Source organism: Triticum urartu, chromosome 4 (assembly GCF_003073215.2).
Source record: "Triticum urartu cultivar G1812 chromosome 4, Tu2.1, whole genome shotgun sequence".
Lineage (NCBI taxonomy): Eukaryota > Viridiplantae > Streptophyta > Magnoliopsida > Poales > Poaceae > Triticum > Triticum urartu.
In genome coordinates, this window is record NC_053025.1 from 431775133 (window position 1) to 431788925 (window position 13793).

The window sequence follows — 13793 nt, forward strand, 5'->3', positions numbered from 1 at the left end:
ATTATGTAGTGCACAATCTTTCCCTTTACATAGATCAAGACTGCACGAATGCCATACTGCACACAAACCATGGATTTACAATCGTTGCTACTACAAGACTTGATGAACGTGGTGACTCCTATTTTGGCACTGGCTTTTGGAAAGAAATTTCTAAGTTTTATGTAGGGAAAGCTGGCACTAAAATTGAACTGCACATAAAAGGTCCTGGTCAGATATATGCTAACTTCCCCGACAAAATCATCCGTCCAGACTTTGTTCGAAGTAAGTTTTCTTTTCAACTATCTGCATGTTGACTTACCCAACAATGTCAAATGAATTGTGTAGTATTTAAGAAACCAATTGTTATTCCCTTTTCTTACTATATTCCTACCTAATAACTTCTAGTTACCAATACACTTTTCTACTGCCCTGTTTTAACTAAATATTCCCTGTACTCCCATTTCTATCAGAAAGCACTGCTAAAAAGGAGACTCTGGAGGTGGAGAACGGGGCTGCCAACAAGCGGAGGCGGGGCGAGCTAGAACCGCAAGCGACTCCAGCAGGCCTAGACTTCATCAGTAGCCTCCCCGATGATATGTTGACAGTCATCATCTCCCTCCTCCCAATCAAATATGGGGCGCGGACAACCGTCCTTTCCCGGCGGTGGCGCCTCCTATGGAAATCCAGCCCTCTTAACCTCATCGACACCCACGAGCTCTGCCATGGCTATTGCAAAAGCTTGGATGCGTTCTCCAAGATCCTCGGCAGTCACCTTGGCCCAACCAGAGGCCTTAGAATGGGCAAGTTCCGTTCCAACGACAAGGACCGAGCCAAGCTTGACGACTGGTTCCGATCCCCCGCCCTTGATCAGCTCGAGGAGCTCACTTTTCATGATGGGCATATGCGGTCGCTGCCAACGTCCGCACGCCTCGCCCCCATGATGCATGTCACCAAGTTCAGGAACTTCGATCCCCCCTTAATGATGCGCCCGCTCTTATTCTACCACGACTGAAGCACCTCGAACTCGTCGCCTCTGCCTCTCAAACGGTGACATGGAGCGCCTGCTCTGTGGCTGTACTGCACTCGAGTACCTTCGTCTTCAGGCGATCAATGGGTTGAGTACCTTCCACATCACCTCCATGACTCTCCGGACTATTTATGTGTGTTGCTGGTGCGACAGGAAGACATCACAAGATGTGTACCACGGTATGGTCATTGATGACGCACCTGCACTTGAGAGATTACTTGTAGTTGATCAAGAAGGTCCAACAAGAATGAATGTCATTTATGCGCCGAAATTGATAGTGGTGGGCTACTCGTCTGACAAATACTCTGAACTTGTTATTGGATCCACACTCGTTCAGGTATAGCAGCCGCCTTCTACCCCTCCTTCTACAAATTAACATTATTTCTAATTTTGAAGATGTTTGTTCGTCTATCATTCAGAAAATGATTCTGACAAGCTTGACCCCAAAACTATGCACAGTGAAGGTCTTGGCACTAGAATCTATCGGCCCCAACCTGGAGCAAGTTGTCAGTTTCCTGAGATGCTTTTCGTGCCTGGAGAAGCTATATATCGAGGTGATGATCCTTTCTTGTTAAATGTTAACCATAAGGAGTTCAATTTGTGACACCTTTTTCCAGTTTACAATGAAAATGTACTACGATTTCTGAAGGATTCTTTTGGAGGATTTCAGTACATACATGTTCCACCCCCATATTGGTTGTTTGATCCATATGGTTACAATCAATAAGCATTTCTCCTTTGGATTCATCTGTACTAGTTTTCTTAGGGAACTTTTCATCCACTCCAACCTCTTGTGAAGTGCTACCTCTTGAGCATGCGTTGGTTTTCCCTTGAAGAGGAAAGGGTGATGCAGCAAAGTAGTGTAAGTATTTCCCTCAGTTTTTGAGAACCAAGGTATCAATCCAGTAGGATACTACACGCAAATCGCCTAGTACCTGCACAAACAAATAAGAACCTTGCAACCAACATGATAAAGGGGTTGTCAATCCCTTCATAGCCACTTGCAAAAGTGAGATCTGATAAAGATAATAAGATAAATATTTTTGGTATTTTTATGGTATAGATTGGAAAATAAAGATTGCATAATAAATAGTAAACTAGAATTGTAGGTTGGAAACTTATATGATGTAAAGTAGACCCGGGGGCCATAGGTTTCGCTAGTGGCTTCTCTCAAGATAGCATGAATTACAGTGGGTGAACAAATTAATGCCGAGCAATTGATAGAAAAGCGCATAGTTATGATGATATCTAAGGCAATGATCATGAATATAGGCATCACATCTGTGACAAGTAGACCGAAACGATTCTACATCTACTACTATTACTCCACACATCGACTACTATCCAACATGAATCTAGAGTATTAAGTTCATAAGAATAGAGTAACGCTTTAGGCAAGATGACATGATGTTGTAACGCCCTCAATGCGGCTATATCTCCCACGTGTCGAAGCACGACTTAGAGGCATAACCACATTGAAAGCAATGTCGCAAGTGAGGTAATCTTCACACAACCCATGTAATACAATAAGGGAAAAGGACACATAGTTGGCTTACAATCGCCACGTCACACAATACATGAATAAAGCATTACATCATCTAGATACAATCAAGGTCCGGCTACGGAACCAAAATAAAAGAAGACTACCCCAAATGCTACACAGATCCCTGATCGTCCCAACTGGGCTCCACTACTGATCAACTGAAACGAAACAACACAATGAACGAGATCTTCATCGAGCTCCTCCTTGAGCTCGGTTGCGTCACCTGCACAATATCATCGACACCTGCAAACTAGTTTTGGAAGTATCTGTGAGTCACGGGGACTCAGCAATCTCACACCCTCATGATTAAGACTATTTAAGCTTATAGGTAAGGTAAAGGTATGATGTGGAGCTGCAGCAAGCGACTAGCATATATGGTGGCTAAACATACACAAATGAGAGCGAGAAGAGAAGGCAAACGCACGGTCGAATAACTATGATCAAGAAGTGATCCTAGAACAACCTACGTCAAGCATTACTCCAACACCGTGTTCACTTCCCGGACTCCGCCGGAAAGAGACCATCACGGTTACACACACGGTTGATGTATTTTAATTAAGATAAGTTTCAGGTTATCTACAACTGGACATTAACAAATTCCCATCTGCCCATAACCGTGGGCACGGCTTTCAAAAGTTCAAATCCCTGCAGGGGTGTCCCAACTTAGCCCATCACAAGCTCTCACGGTCAACGAAGGATATTCCTTCTCCCAAGACAATCCGATCAGACTCGGCATCCCGGTTACAAGACATCCTCGACAATGGTAAAACAAGTCTTGCAAAGCCACCCAGATGTGCCGACAAATCCCGATAGGAGCTGCACATATCTCGTTCTTAGGGCACACTGGATGAGCAAGACGTTGGGTAGGCCAGCCCAGACTTGCCCCTGGTAGCCCCGGACATCGCTCGGTTGGACCAACACTTAGAGAAGCACTGGCCCGGGGGGGTTAAAATAAAGATGACCCTCAGGATGCGCGACTCCCAAGGGAAAAAGGCTAGGTGGCGAATGGTAAAACCAAGGTTGGGCCTTGCTGGAGGAGTTTTATTCAAAGCGAACTGTCAAGGGGTTCCCATTATAACCCAACCGTGTAAAGGACGCAAAATCCGGGAACATAACACCGATATGACGGAAACTAGGGCGGCAAGAGTGGAACAAAACACTAGACATAAGGCCGAGCCTTCCACCCTTTACCAAGTATATAGATGCATTAATTAAATAAGAGATATTGTGATATCCCAACAAAATATCCATGTTCCAAACATGGAACAAACTCCAATCTTCACCTGCAACTAACAACGCTATAAGAGGGGTTGAGCAAAGCGGTAACATAGCCAAACAACAGTTTGCTAGGACAAGGTGGGTTAGAGGTTTGGCTTAACAATATGGGAGGCATGATAGGAAAGTGGTAGGTATCGTAGCATAGGCATAGCAAAAGAGCGAGCAACTAGCAAGCAAAGATAGAAGTGATTTCGAGGGTATGGTTATCTTGCCTTATATCCCGCAAGGAAGAAGAACGAGTCCATGCAGAAGACAAACAGACGTAGTCAAACGAATCCTCACAAATGCGACATTGTCGGAACCAACCCGAAGAAGCAACACCGGAAATAAGCACACAACATAGTAAACAACCAACACATGAACATGACATGATATGCGGGATGCGGTATGCGATGCATATGCATGATTTGGAAAGGAATGATTGAACCTGGCCTCAACTTGGAAATACAATAGTGCCACTGGAAAGGTGAGTTGATTTCGGTCGAAATCGATATAAAGATCGCCGGAATCGGATGCACGGTTTGCAAATGGCAAGCAAAACAAATATGGCACCGGTCTGCGATAAACAACAAGTAGCCTCCTAAATGCATCAAGATAAATAAGCTACTACACTCAAACATGGAAACAAAATACATGGCAGGGATCCACTCATGATGCTTGACAAAAGATGAACACTGAGCTACGGCTAATTCACTCCATAACAGGTTCAAACAAGCATGGCAAAAGAGCAAAAGATAACAGGTTTCATGCTTAGTGAAATAAACAAGTCTGGAATTTATCATCAGGAAGCAATGTTTAGAGCGTGAAAACTACATGCTACAGGGACATAACATGGCAAAGCAAGGCATGGCATGAAGCTACTCAAAGCATATAACAAAAGTCCCTTACTGACCATGAGCCAAAAGGGATCAGAAAATACAATTGCAAGCATGTGAACATAACAATTAACGAAAACAGATTCAGGCTTAGTGAAAAATTGGAGCATGCAAAACAGATATCAAGTAGGCATGTTTACGAGCTCGATGCACTCACTACGAGGCATTGCATGACAAACTAAGCATACACCCTGCAAATAGACATGTCACTGTAGCGACCAGACCTCAAACAGTCTGATCTCTGTGCTCCGGTGTCATCCCTGGATCAGTAATGCTGACACCACACAGTACTCGGAGGATTTATAGCAGAGTAGCAATCACACACTTATTACATTGAGTGTCTCAAAAGAGAACTTATTACAATAAATATGGCTTAAGGCCATCTAGTGACGATAACAGCGGAAGGCTTGGAAGATAAGTGAGTCCATCAACTCCAACGGCATCACTGAGTATAGAACCACGACCTAAAACTCCTTAATCGTCGTCTGAAAAGTCTGCAACATTAACGTTGCAGCCCGAAAACGGGTCAGCACATGGAATATGCTGGCAAGGTAACACATAGAGGATAATGGAATGCAACAGCTATACTATATGCATATTTGGCTGGTGGAAAGCTCTACGGTTACAGTTTTTTTTTGCGTAAAGCCAATTTTTCCCTACTTCAAAGGAATAAAATTAATTACTATCATGGTGGTTGTTAAACATTGAGAATGGTTGACAGCATCCTCAATCCCAATTAAGTAACATCATTATAACCCAACAATATTAATTTAGAGTAACATGTTGAGATTCACATGATAATCCAGGTACTAGATACTCAAGATGTCCATAACCGGGGACACGGCTAATCATGATTAGTTTGTTACACTCTGCAGAGGTTTGCGCACTTTTCCCCACAAGACTCGATCGCCTCCGTTTGGTTTCTCGCACTACATGGTGTTTGAGAAGACGGATGACCGAGACATAGTCTTTCAGAAGCGCTAGCACCTTACGATCGGGTAGATCATACCACCTACATCCCCTACATCTGCTAGTCTACCACTGTAAGAGTTCGCACAACTTAGTCAACTATGCCAGAGCCCATAATGGCTTGTGGCTGCACACGGAAAGTTCTAGTGTGAAAAATCTCATGATCCCTTTGAGCCTGGGTGGCGGTCCAAGAAAACAGGCAAGTCCTGGTAACCCCAGGTGCCTCAATCCACCCAGATGTGTGTTAGGTTGCCACCTTAGATAAACCATTAATTAACAATCTCACATCTGTCATGGATATCACTCACCCAATCCACGTCTACTAGCATAGCATGGCATAATAAGCAAACGTAGAAGTAACTCCCAAAGGTTTGATAATAAACAGGTAATAGGTACTACCTCATCTACTTCCCGTCCCACAATTTAATTAGATCCTATTCATGCAATGTGTGAGGATTGATCTAATGCAATAAAACTGGGTTGTAGAAAAAGGTATGATCAAAGTGTTACTTGCCTTGCTGATGATCCGCGTAACCTAGAGATTCAACATAACAGGCGGCGCACTCCGGGTATTCTATCGCAGAAAAACAAACAAGCATACAATAAGTACTCATCTAATGCACAGGTAAAACTCAAATAGTAGATCTAACCAGAAAGTTCAACTTAAGAACCCTGGTTGGCAAAAAGAACCAAATCGAACGAAGCAAAAGAGATCAAACGGCGAAAGAAAACAACTTCGTTCTAGTAATCTGGATCTAGGGCAAGTTTTACAGTAACAAAATCATGTTTAAGTTGATTATTCGGAAAGAGGGTTTCGAGACGAAACTCCAGGCGCTTGAATCGCCTGATTCCGATAAATGAGTGAAAAGTTATACTAAAACGAAAATCGGATCAGAAATCGCGATCAGAAAATAACCGCGGAAAATCCGACGAAAAAGACAAACGACGAACAGAATTTATTTATTATTTTTTTTTAAAAAAAACTGCACGGAAAACGAGGCGGCGGCGAACCTCGAAAGGCGCGCGCTCCGGCGGCGGCGGCGGCTGGGAGGCGGCGGCTAGCTAGGGTTAGGTCGGGCGCTGTCTCTCTCTCCCGCGGGTCTCGGGCGCCTTATAAAGGCCTCGGCCAGGCGGTTTCCTGGCCGGTTACGGCCCGGAGTCGGTTACGCGTTTTTTTTATTTATAAATCCGCTCGGAAGAAAAATAAAAAGAAATACTACACGGACTCCAAAAATCACGAAATAAATTTTGCCGGGTTCCTAAAATCAAGCCCGATAAAGTGAACATTTATCTGGGCCCAAACTACAACTTTGAAAAACGCGCATTTTTCCTAAATTCAAATAAAAATACCGAAAAACTCCGAAATGAAACTTATTTGATTTTTTTATTAAATCCTCAATATTTCTATAGTTTGGGAAAGTCATTTTATTCCCTCTCTCATATTTTTGTAATAGAAATAATTGATGATAAAATAAATAAAATCAAATGATCCTGTTTACATAATTTGAGAAAACTCAAATATGTAAATAACGAAATCCCCAACTCTCTCCGTGGGTCCTTGAGTTGCTTAGGATTTTCTAGGATCAAAACCAAAAGCAAAATAAAATATGGTATGCATGATGACCTAATATATAACATTCCAACTTGAAAATTTGGGATGTTACAGGCATATAAGCTAGACATGGCAAGAACAACATCATAGCATGCACAGATCAACAACCACAAGCTCGGCAAAATTGCTAAACATGTTAACAATCTGTCAGGAACATTGTATAGCAAAAGTAGAGCTCGATTGACTCAAGCTAGGTTGCTCCATAATTGCAAACAAAGACATGGATGGATAGAGAACCACAATACCTACAAAACATCCTTACTGACCATGCTCTAAAGAGGCACGAATCACTAGGAAACAACATGAACATATGGCATAGAAATAATGACTGGGCAAGGACTTAGTGAAATTCTAAGTCCCTGAAATCAGCATCATTCAGTAAGCTACTTTGCATGCTTGTGCTAGTCACCACAAAGATCGCAAAAATACATGGCATACACCCCTGTCAAGATGGCATGGCATTCTTCAAAACACATGTAGAGATCAGGATCATAGCATGCACACATTAATCATGGCAAAAATGACAAAAGTGCATTTGCTGAAACAGATCTGAAACTATCATCACATAGCCCTCTTCCAACAGCATTTCGGGCATCAAGATGAGCTCAAATAAAAATGATGCAATGAGATGAAATGATGTACTCATCGAGACAAATATTTTGATATGCCACACGCACGAATCAGAGCAGCGGTGAGGAAGTTATGCACTGATGAAGATGCTAAAATAATTAGGGTTTTGGGGGAATAGTCAATCGGATTTGGATCCAGATCTGACGTGCACTGTAGCACCACGAGGTCGCCGGAGTGCGTCGGGGTGGATCTCGCCGGAGAAGAGGTGCGATCACCAGATCCGGGCGTGGGGGCGTCGGATCGGATCGGAGGAGGACGGGGCGGTGCCGGGGTTGGACTTGGCGGCGGAGGCGGAGGTCGGCGAGGCAGGTGCGGCGAGGACGAGGCGTAGCGGCGGCCGGCTCCGGTGATGGTGCACGGCGGTGTCTGGCGATGGCAGGCCGGCGTGAGGGAGGAGACGGGGCGGCGCGGTGGCGGCCTCCCGTGGCTCGGGCGGCGCGGCGGATGGGCCGAGGAGGGCCCGCGCGGATCGCGGTGAAGTGGGGCGCCGGGCGGCTGACGTGTCAGCGCCTGATTGGTCCGGGCGGTGGGCGGACGCGTCCGGCTAGACTTCAGACATGTCCGCCGGCTGGAGAGGAAGGAGACTAGGGTTTCGGGGAAAAAGACCCGAAAATGAAATGGAGGGGTCTATTTATAGAGGTAGAGGAAGCTAGGAAGCTCCAAATGAGGTGCGGTTTGTGGCCACACGATCGTGATCGAACGATCTAGATGATGGGGGAGGTTTAGGTGGGGTTTGCGCCACTTTGGAGGGGTGTTGGGCTGCAGCACACACGAGGCCTTTTCGGTCCCTCGGTTAACCGTTGGAGTATCAAACGAAGTCCAAATGGCACGAAACTTGACAGGCGGTCTACCGGTAGTAAACCAAGGCCGCATGACAAGTCTCGGTCCAATCTGAAAACGTTTAACACCCGCACACGAAAAGAGGTAGAAAGGGACACCGGGTGACATTGGAGCGCCGGATTGCAAAACGGACAACGGGGAAAAATCTCGGATGCATGAGACGAACATGTATGCAAATGAAATGCACATGATGACATGATATGACATGCATGACATGCAAGCAATGACAAGGCAACAACAACAAATAACTGGAGGACACCTGGAACATCGGTCTCGGGGCGTTACAACACTCCACCACTACGAGAGGATCTCGTCCCGAGATCTAGAATGGCACCGGAGGGACAACGGAAGAGAAAGAGAAGAGGTAAAACTAAGTTTCTTCTTTGACAAACAAGTGAAACCAAAGAACCTTGCGAGGTTGAACAAAAAGAAAGGAGGAATGCCACGAAGATGAACAAAGTTGAAAACACTCCGTTGGAAAAGAGGAACAAGGAACATTATGGAAAACTAGAGATTGCAAAGCTAAGCATGACGGGAGCAAAGGAGAAGAAGGAATTGAAACCACTCTGGTTGAAATGAGATAAAAAAAGATCAAAGAAGAATAATCTCGGGCAGAACTCCGGTTGAAAAGTGATATGAAGCTTGATAAGATGAAAAGAACTTGAGCAGAGGGCACAACACTCCGGTTAAATGGATAAGCATGAAAAGAACAAGGTCCTGACAAAACAAGAAGATGGGTTGAAGAGAGCAACATGACAATGCCTCCGGAACAAAAGAATAGAAGATAGATAATTGAAATAGGAGAATGGAGAAGAAAATGCCAATTTCTGCCACAAAAGAGCTTGAACAGGCATCCTTAGGGGAAGGGTCGAATGGAGTTGTTGGAAAAAAACCAACAACGAAAAGAATAATCTTGATATGGTCTTATGGAATACATCTCAAATTATGAGGTGACAACCTGCCACTCACGGAAAGCAGAATTGGATTGATATGAACAAGGAGACGAGAAAACTTATTTCACCGGGAGGATAAAAGAACTTGAGTCATTTATAAGCACCATAATAGCAACAATCCTTAGGGAAGGCTTTAGGTGAAACATGACACAAGATAACTCCAACAAAGAGGTCGATGGATTTAAAATACCTCATTCTTGATAACTTGTGAATCATGAAACATGAACTCAAATTATCAAGAATGACATAATACCACCTCCAATGATACGGTAGAGAGAATTGCACTCCGGATTGCAAGATGAAGAATGCTTGAGCTCCTCTGAAAAAGAATATCGATGAACACTTTGAAAAGGAATTAAATCCTTGATGAACCATCATGTAGAACCCCCGTGAAGAAACTCCGGTAACAAAATGATGATAAAAAGAAATGGAAGTTGAAAACACAAGGTGAAGCCTTGCAATGATTTAGATGGAACTCCGCGATGATATAATTGAGAGTGCTTGGAACTCCGGGAAGAAAAGATAGAGCATCTCGAACCGAGAATGTGATATGATGAACCACTCCGGAAAGCAGAAATTGAATCGCTTGGATGAAACAAGAATAAGAATTACATTATGCTTATCCTTCACCAATTTAAATTGATGACAAGCAATGGATTTTGCATGCTACTTATTCTCGTAAAAAGGATTAAGATAGATATAGCGCCACCTTGGGAAGGTCTTCAACGAACCACCGGTAGGATTGAAACAACGAATGAATTGATATGATAATGAAGGAAGAGAAATCTTTGAACGAACAACCATAAGAATTGAAAATGAATGAAGAAAATATAAAGAAACACCGATAAGAATTTGCAAATGAACGAAGATACTTGAGGGAAATTAGATGCAAGAGGACAAAGATATCATGAACTAATTATAGGATATTTGATCGATGCACTGGTAAGATTTGGAGAATGATAGCTGAAAGCTGAGAATGAATAAGTCTCGAAATGATGGGCTCCAGAGAATCAAACTGAAAAGACTCCTGAATTGCTCTGGGTGGGTGAAAAGAAATCTCACAATCGAAAACAATTATGAGAGGATGGCGGAGAATGGAGCAAGGTTTAAAAGAAACTCTTCTTCGGTCTTCAAATGTTGAGAATGATGACGAGAACCACCACTGAGAATTTTGAGGCACTCCGGAATGAAAATTGGAAAGGTTGAGCCAACGATGAAAAGAATTTGAAAGATCTTAGAGAAACCATCTGACTGATGATGAATCATTCTTACGTCAAACTTCAAAAAAGAATTGAGAATAACTCTGGGAAAATAAGAAGAGTCAGGTAAGATCCTGGAAAAGACCTGTGGGTTAGGGCCCACTCGAAAGAAAACAGCGTTGAAAAGATTGCTTGAAAAGAGATATTGCCCCGGTTGAATTAAATGGCTTGAATGAGATAACATCCTCGAAAGAGCTTGAACGAATGCAGAGTGGAAACACAAATCTTTGAGATACCTTGAGCACTCCGGAACAATTGAATAGCGAGACATGAATGAGTAAGAGATGCACCGACATGAGAAGGTATTTGAAACGAGGAAAAAGGGTATGATCCACAAAGCTTGAATTGGATCCACTGTAGAAGAAAACGAATGAGGAATGACGAACTAGAAGCTCCGTTAGAATCTTCATGAGAATCACCGGATAAGAACATTGAAGGAAAAGAATGGAGAGACTTCACATCAATAAGATGGATACTTGATCAAGAAATCTGAATCCTTGAAGAAAAAGGGTGGGAGGGCGGGAAAACAGAGTCAACTTGAAGATGGATGAAACGAACAACGTTGATGAAAAACTGAGATTGGATCTTGTGAATGTTGAAATGATTGGATCCACTTGAAGAGAGACTCGCCGGTTGAAAAAGGATTGGCATGGCAATCTCGATTATCATGAAGGATTAGTGTTCACATCGGAGTATGAGAACACCGCTTAGGAAAGGTATGGAATCAACATTTGACTTCAAAGCAACTCGAATACCACAACTCAAAACAAAACAAAGGACTGGCTTGCAGAATAAGCCGGAACAAACATATGATAGAGATTTCGTCCGAAGTTTTCGTGGTGGGGCCTACACAGGCTCGATCGTACAGCACCATCATGTACAAGGCAGTGCACATGACATACGAAGCGTCCCCGAGTCGACATAGGCTCTTTAAGACACAACGAGACAACTGTAAAACCAACCGTGGATAGGCGAACCACTAGACGTCGAACCCCAATTTCATATCATACATCTGTCGAAAAGATATCCTAAGAACTACTTGAATTCCCACTTATAAACTCCCGAAACTTCCCGGTTATGCAATCAGGTGTTGGGGATACAGGGGAAGCATAATGTCTCACCCAAAACTAGCAAATCCTACATCCAGCTGTATCCATCCTTCAACACATAACCAAGAAACCTTCGGAAATCATTTACCTCAACCTTCGAAAGCATCGGTTATACGACTTATGGCAATACTCCCGAACTCCCGCCCCAGTACTGGGTGGCGTCGAGGTTATCTCACCAACAACTGCATAAAAGAGATTTTCGTTGTCGGCGAAACTCAGGTATTCTAGAATTGCAACGATAAAATTGTGACGACAACACCTCGGAGCTCAACTCCCCGGGACACTGCCACAACCCCTAAATGTCAGGAGGCACCAAGAACAATGTTCTCGTCATAAAACCATCGGGACAGTTCCAAGATACCCGCGTGATCCTAAATTTTTTTTAGTGAAATTTGAGAAGAGAAGAGTCAAAACTCTATGTCAGGATGCGTGACTAGAGCGACGAAGGGACTGGGGAGTAAAAAGAATTCCTAACTCTCTGATATATATAATCCTAAATGACTCAAAACAAATTTTTTAGACTCAACAACGCCAGCGATTCGATCAAGCAGGGGGCTCCTAGGTCGGGGAAGGCTCTGATTACCAACTTGTAACGCCCTTGATGCGGCTATATCTCCCACGTGTCAAAGCACGACTTAGAGGCATGACCGCATTGAAAGCAATGTTGCAAGTGAGGTAATCTTCACACAACCCATGTAATACAATAAGGGAAAAGGATACATAGTTGGCTTACAATCGCCACGTCACACAATACATGAATAAAGCATTACATCATCCAGATACAATCAAGGTCCGGCTACGGAACCAAAATAAAAGAAGACTAACCCAAATGCTACACAGATCCCCGATCGTCCCAACTGGGCTCCACTAGTGATCAACTGAAACGAAAAAACACAATGAACGAGATCTTCATCGAGCGATCTTCATCGAGCTCCTCCTTGAGCTCGGTTGCGTCACCTGCATTATCACGGCACCTGCAAACTGGTTTTGGAAGTATTGTGAGTCACGGGGACTCAGCAATCTACACCCTCGCGATCAAGACTATTTAAGCTTATAGGTAAGGTAAAAGGTATGATGTGGAGCTGCAGCAAAGCGACTAGCATATATGGTGCTAACATACGCAAATGAGAGCGAGAAGAGAAGGCAAAGCAACGTCGAGAAATGATCAAGAAGTGATCCAGAACCTGCGTCAAGCATTACTCCAACACCGTGTTCACTTCCCGGACTCCGCCGGAAAGAGACCATCACGGTATTACACACACGGTTGATGTATTTTAATTAAGATAAGTTCAGGTTATCTACAACCGGACATTAACAAATTCCCTCTGCCCATAACCGTGGGCACGGCTTTCAAAAGTTCAAATCCCTGCAGGGGTGTCCCAACTTAGCCCATCACAAGCGCTCACGGTCAACGAAGGATATTCCTTCTCCCAAGACAATCCGATCAGACTCGGCATCCCGGTTACAAGACATCCTCGACAATGGTAAAACAAGTCCTGCAAAGCCACCCAGATGTGCCGACAAATCCCGATAGGAGCTGCACATATCTCGTTCTTAGGGCACACTGGATGAGCAAGACGTTGGGTAGGCCAGCCCAGACTTGCCCCTGGTAGCCCCGGACATCGCTCGGTTGGACCAACACTTAGAGCCAACACTTAGAGAAGCACTGGCCCGGGGGGGGGGGTTAAAATAAAGATGACCCTCGGGAAGCGCGACTCC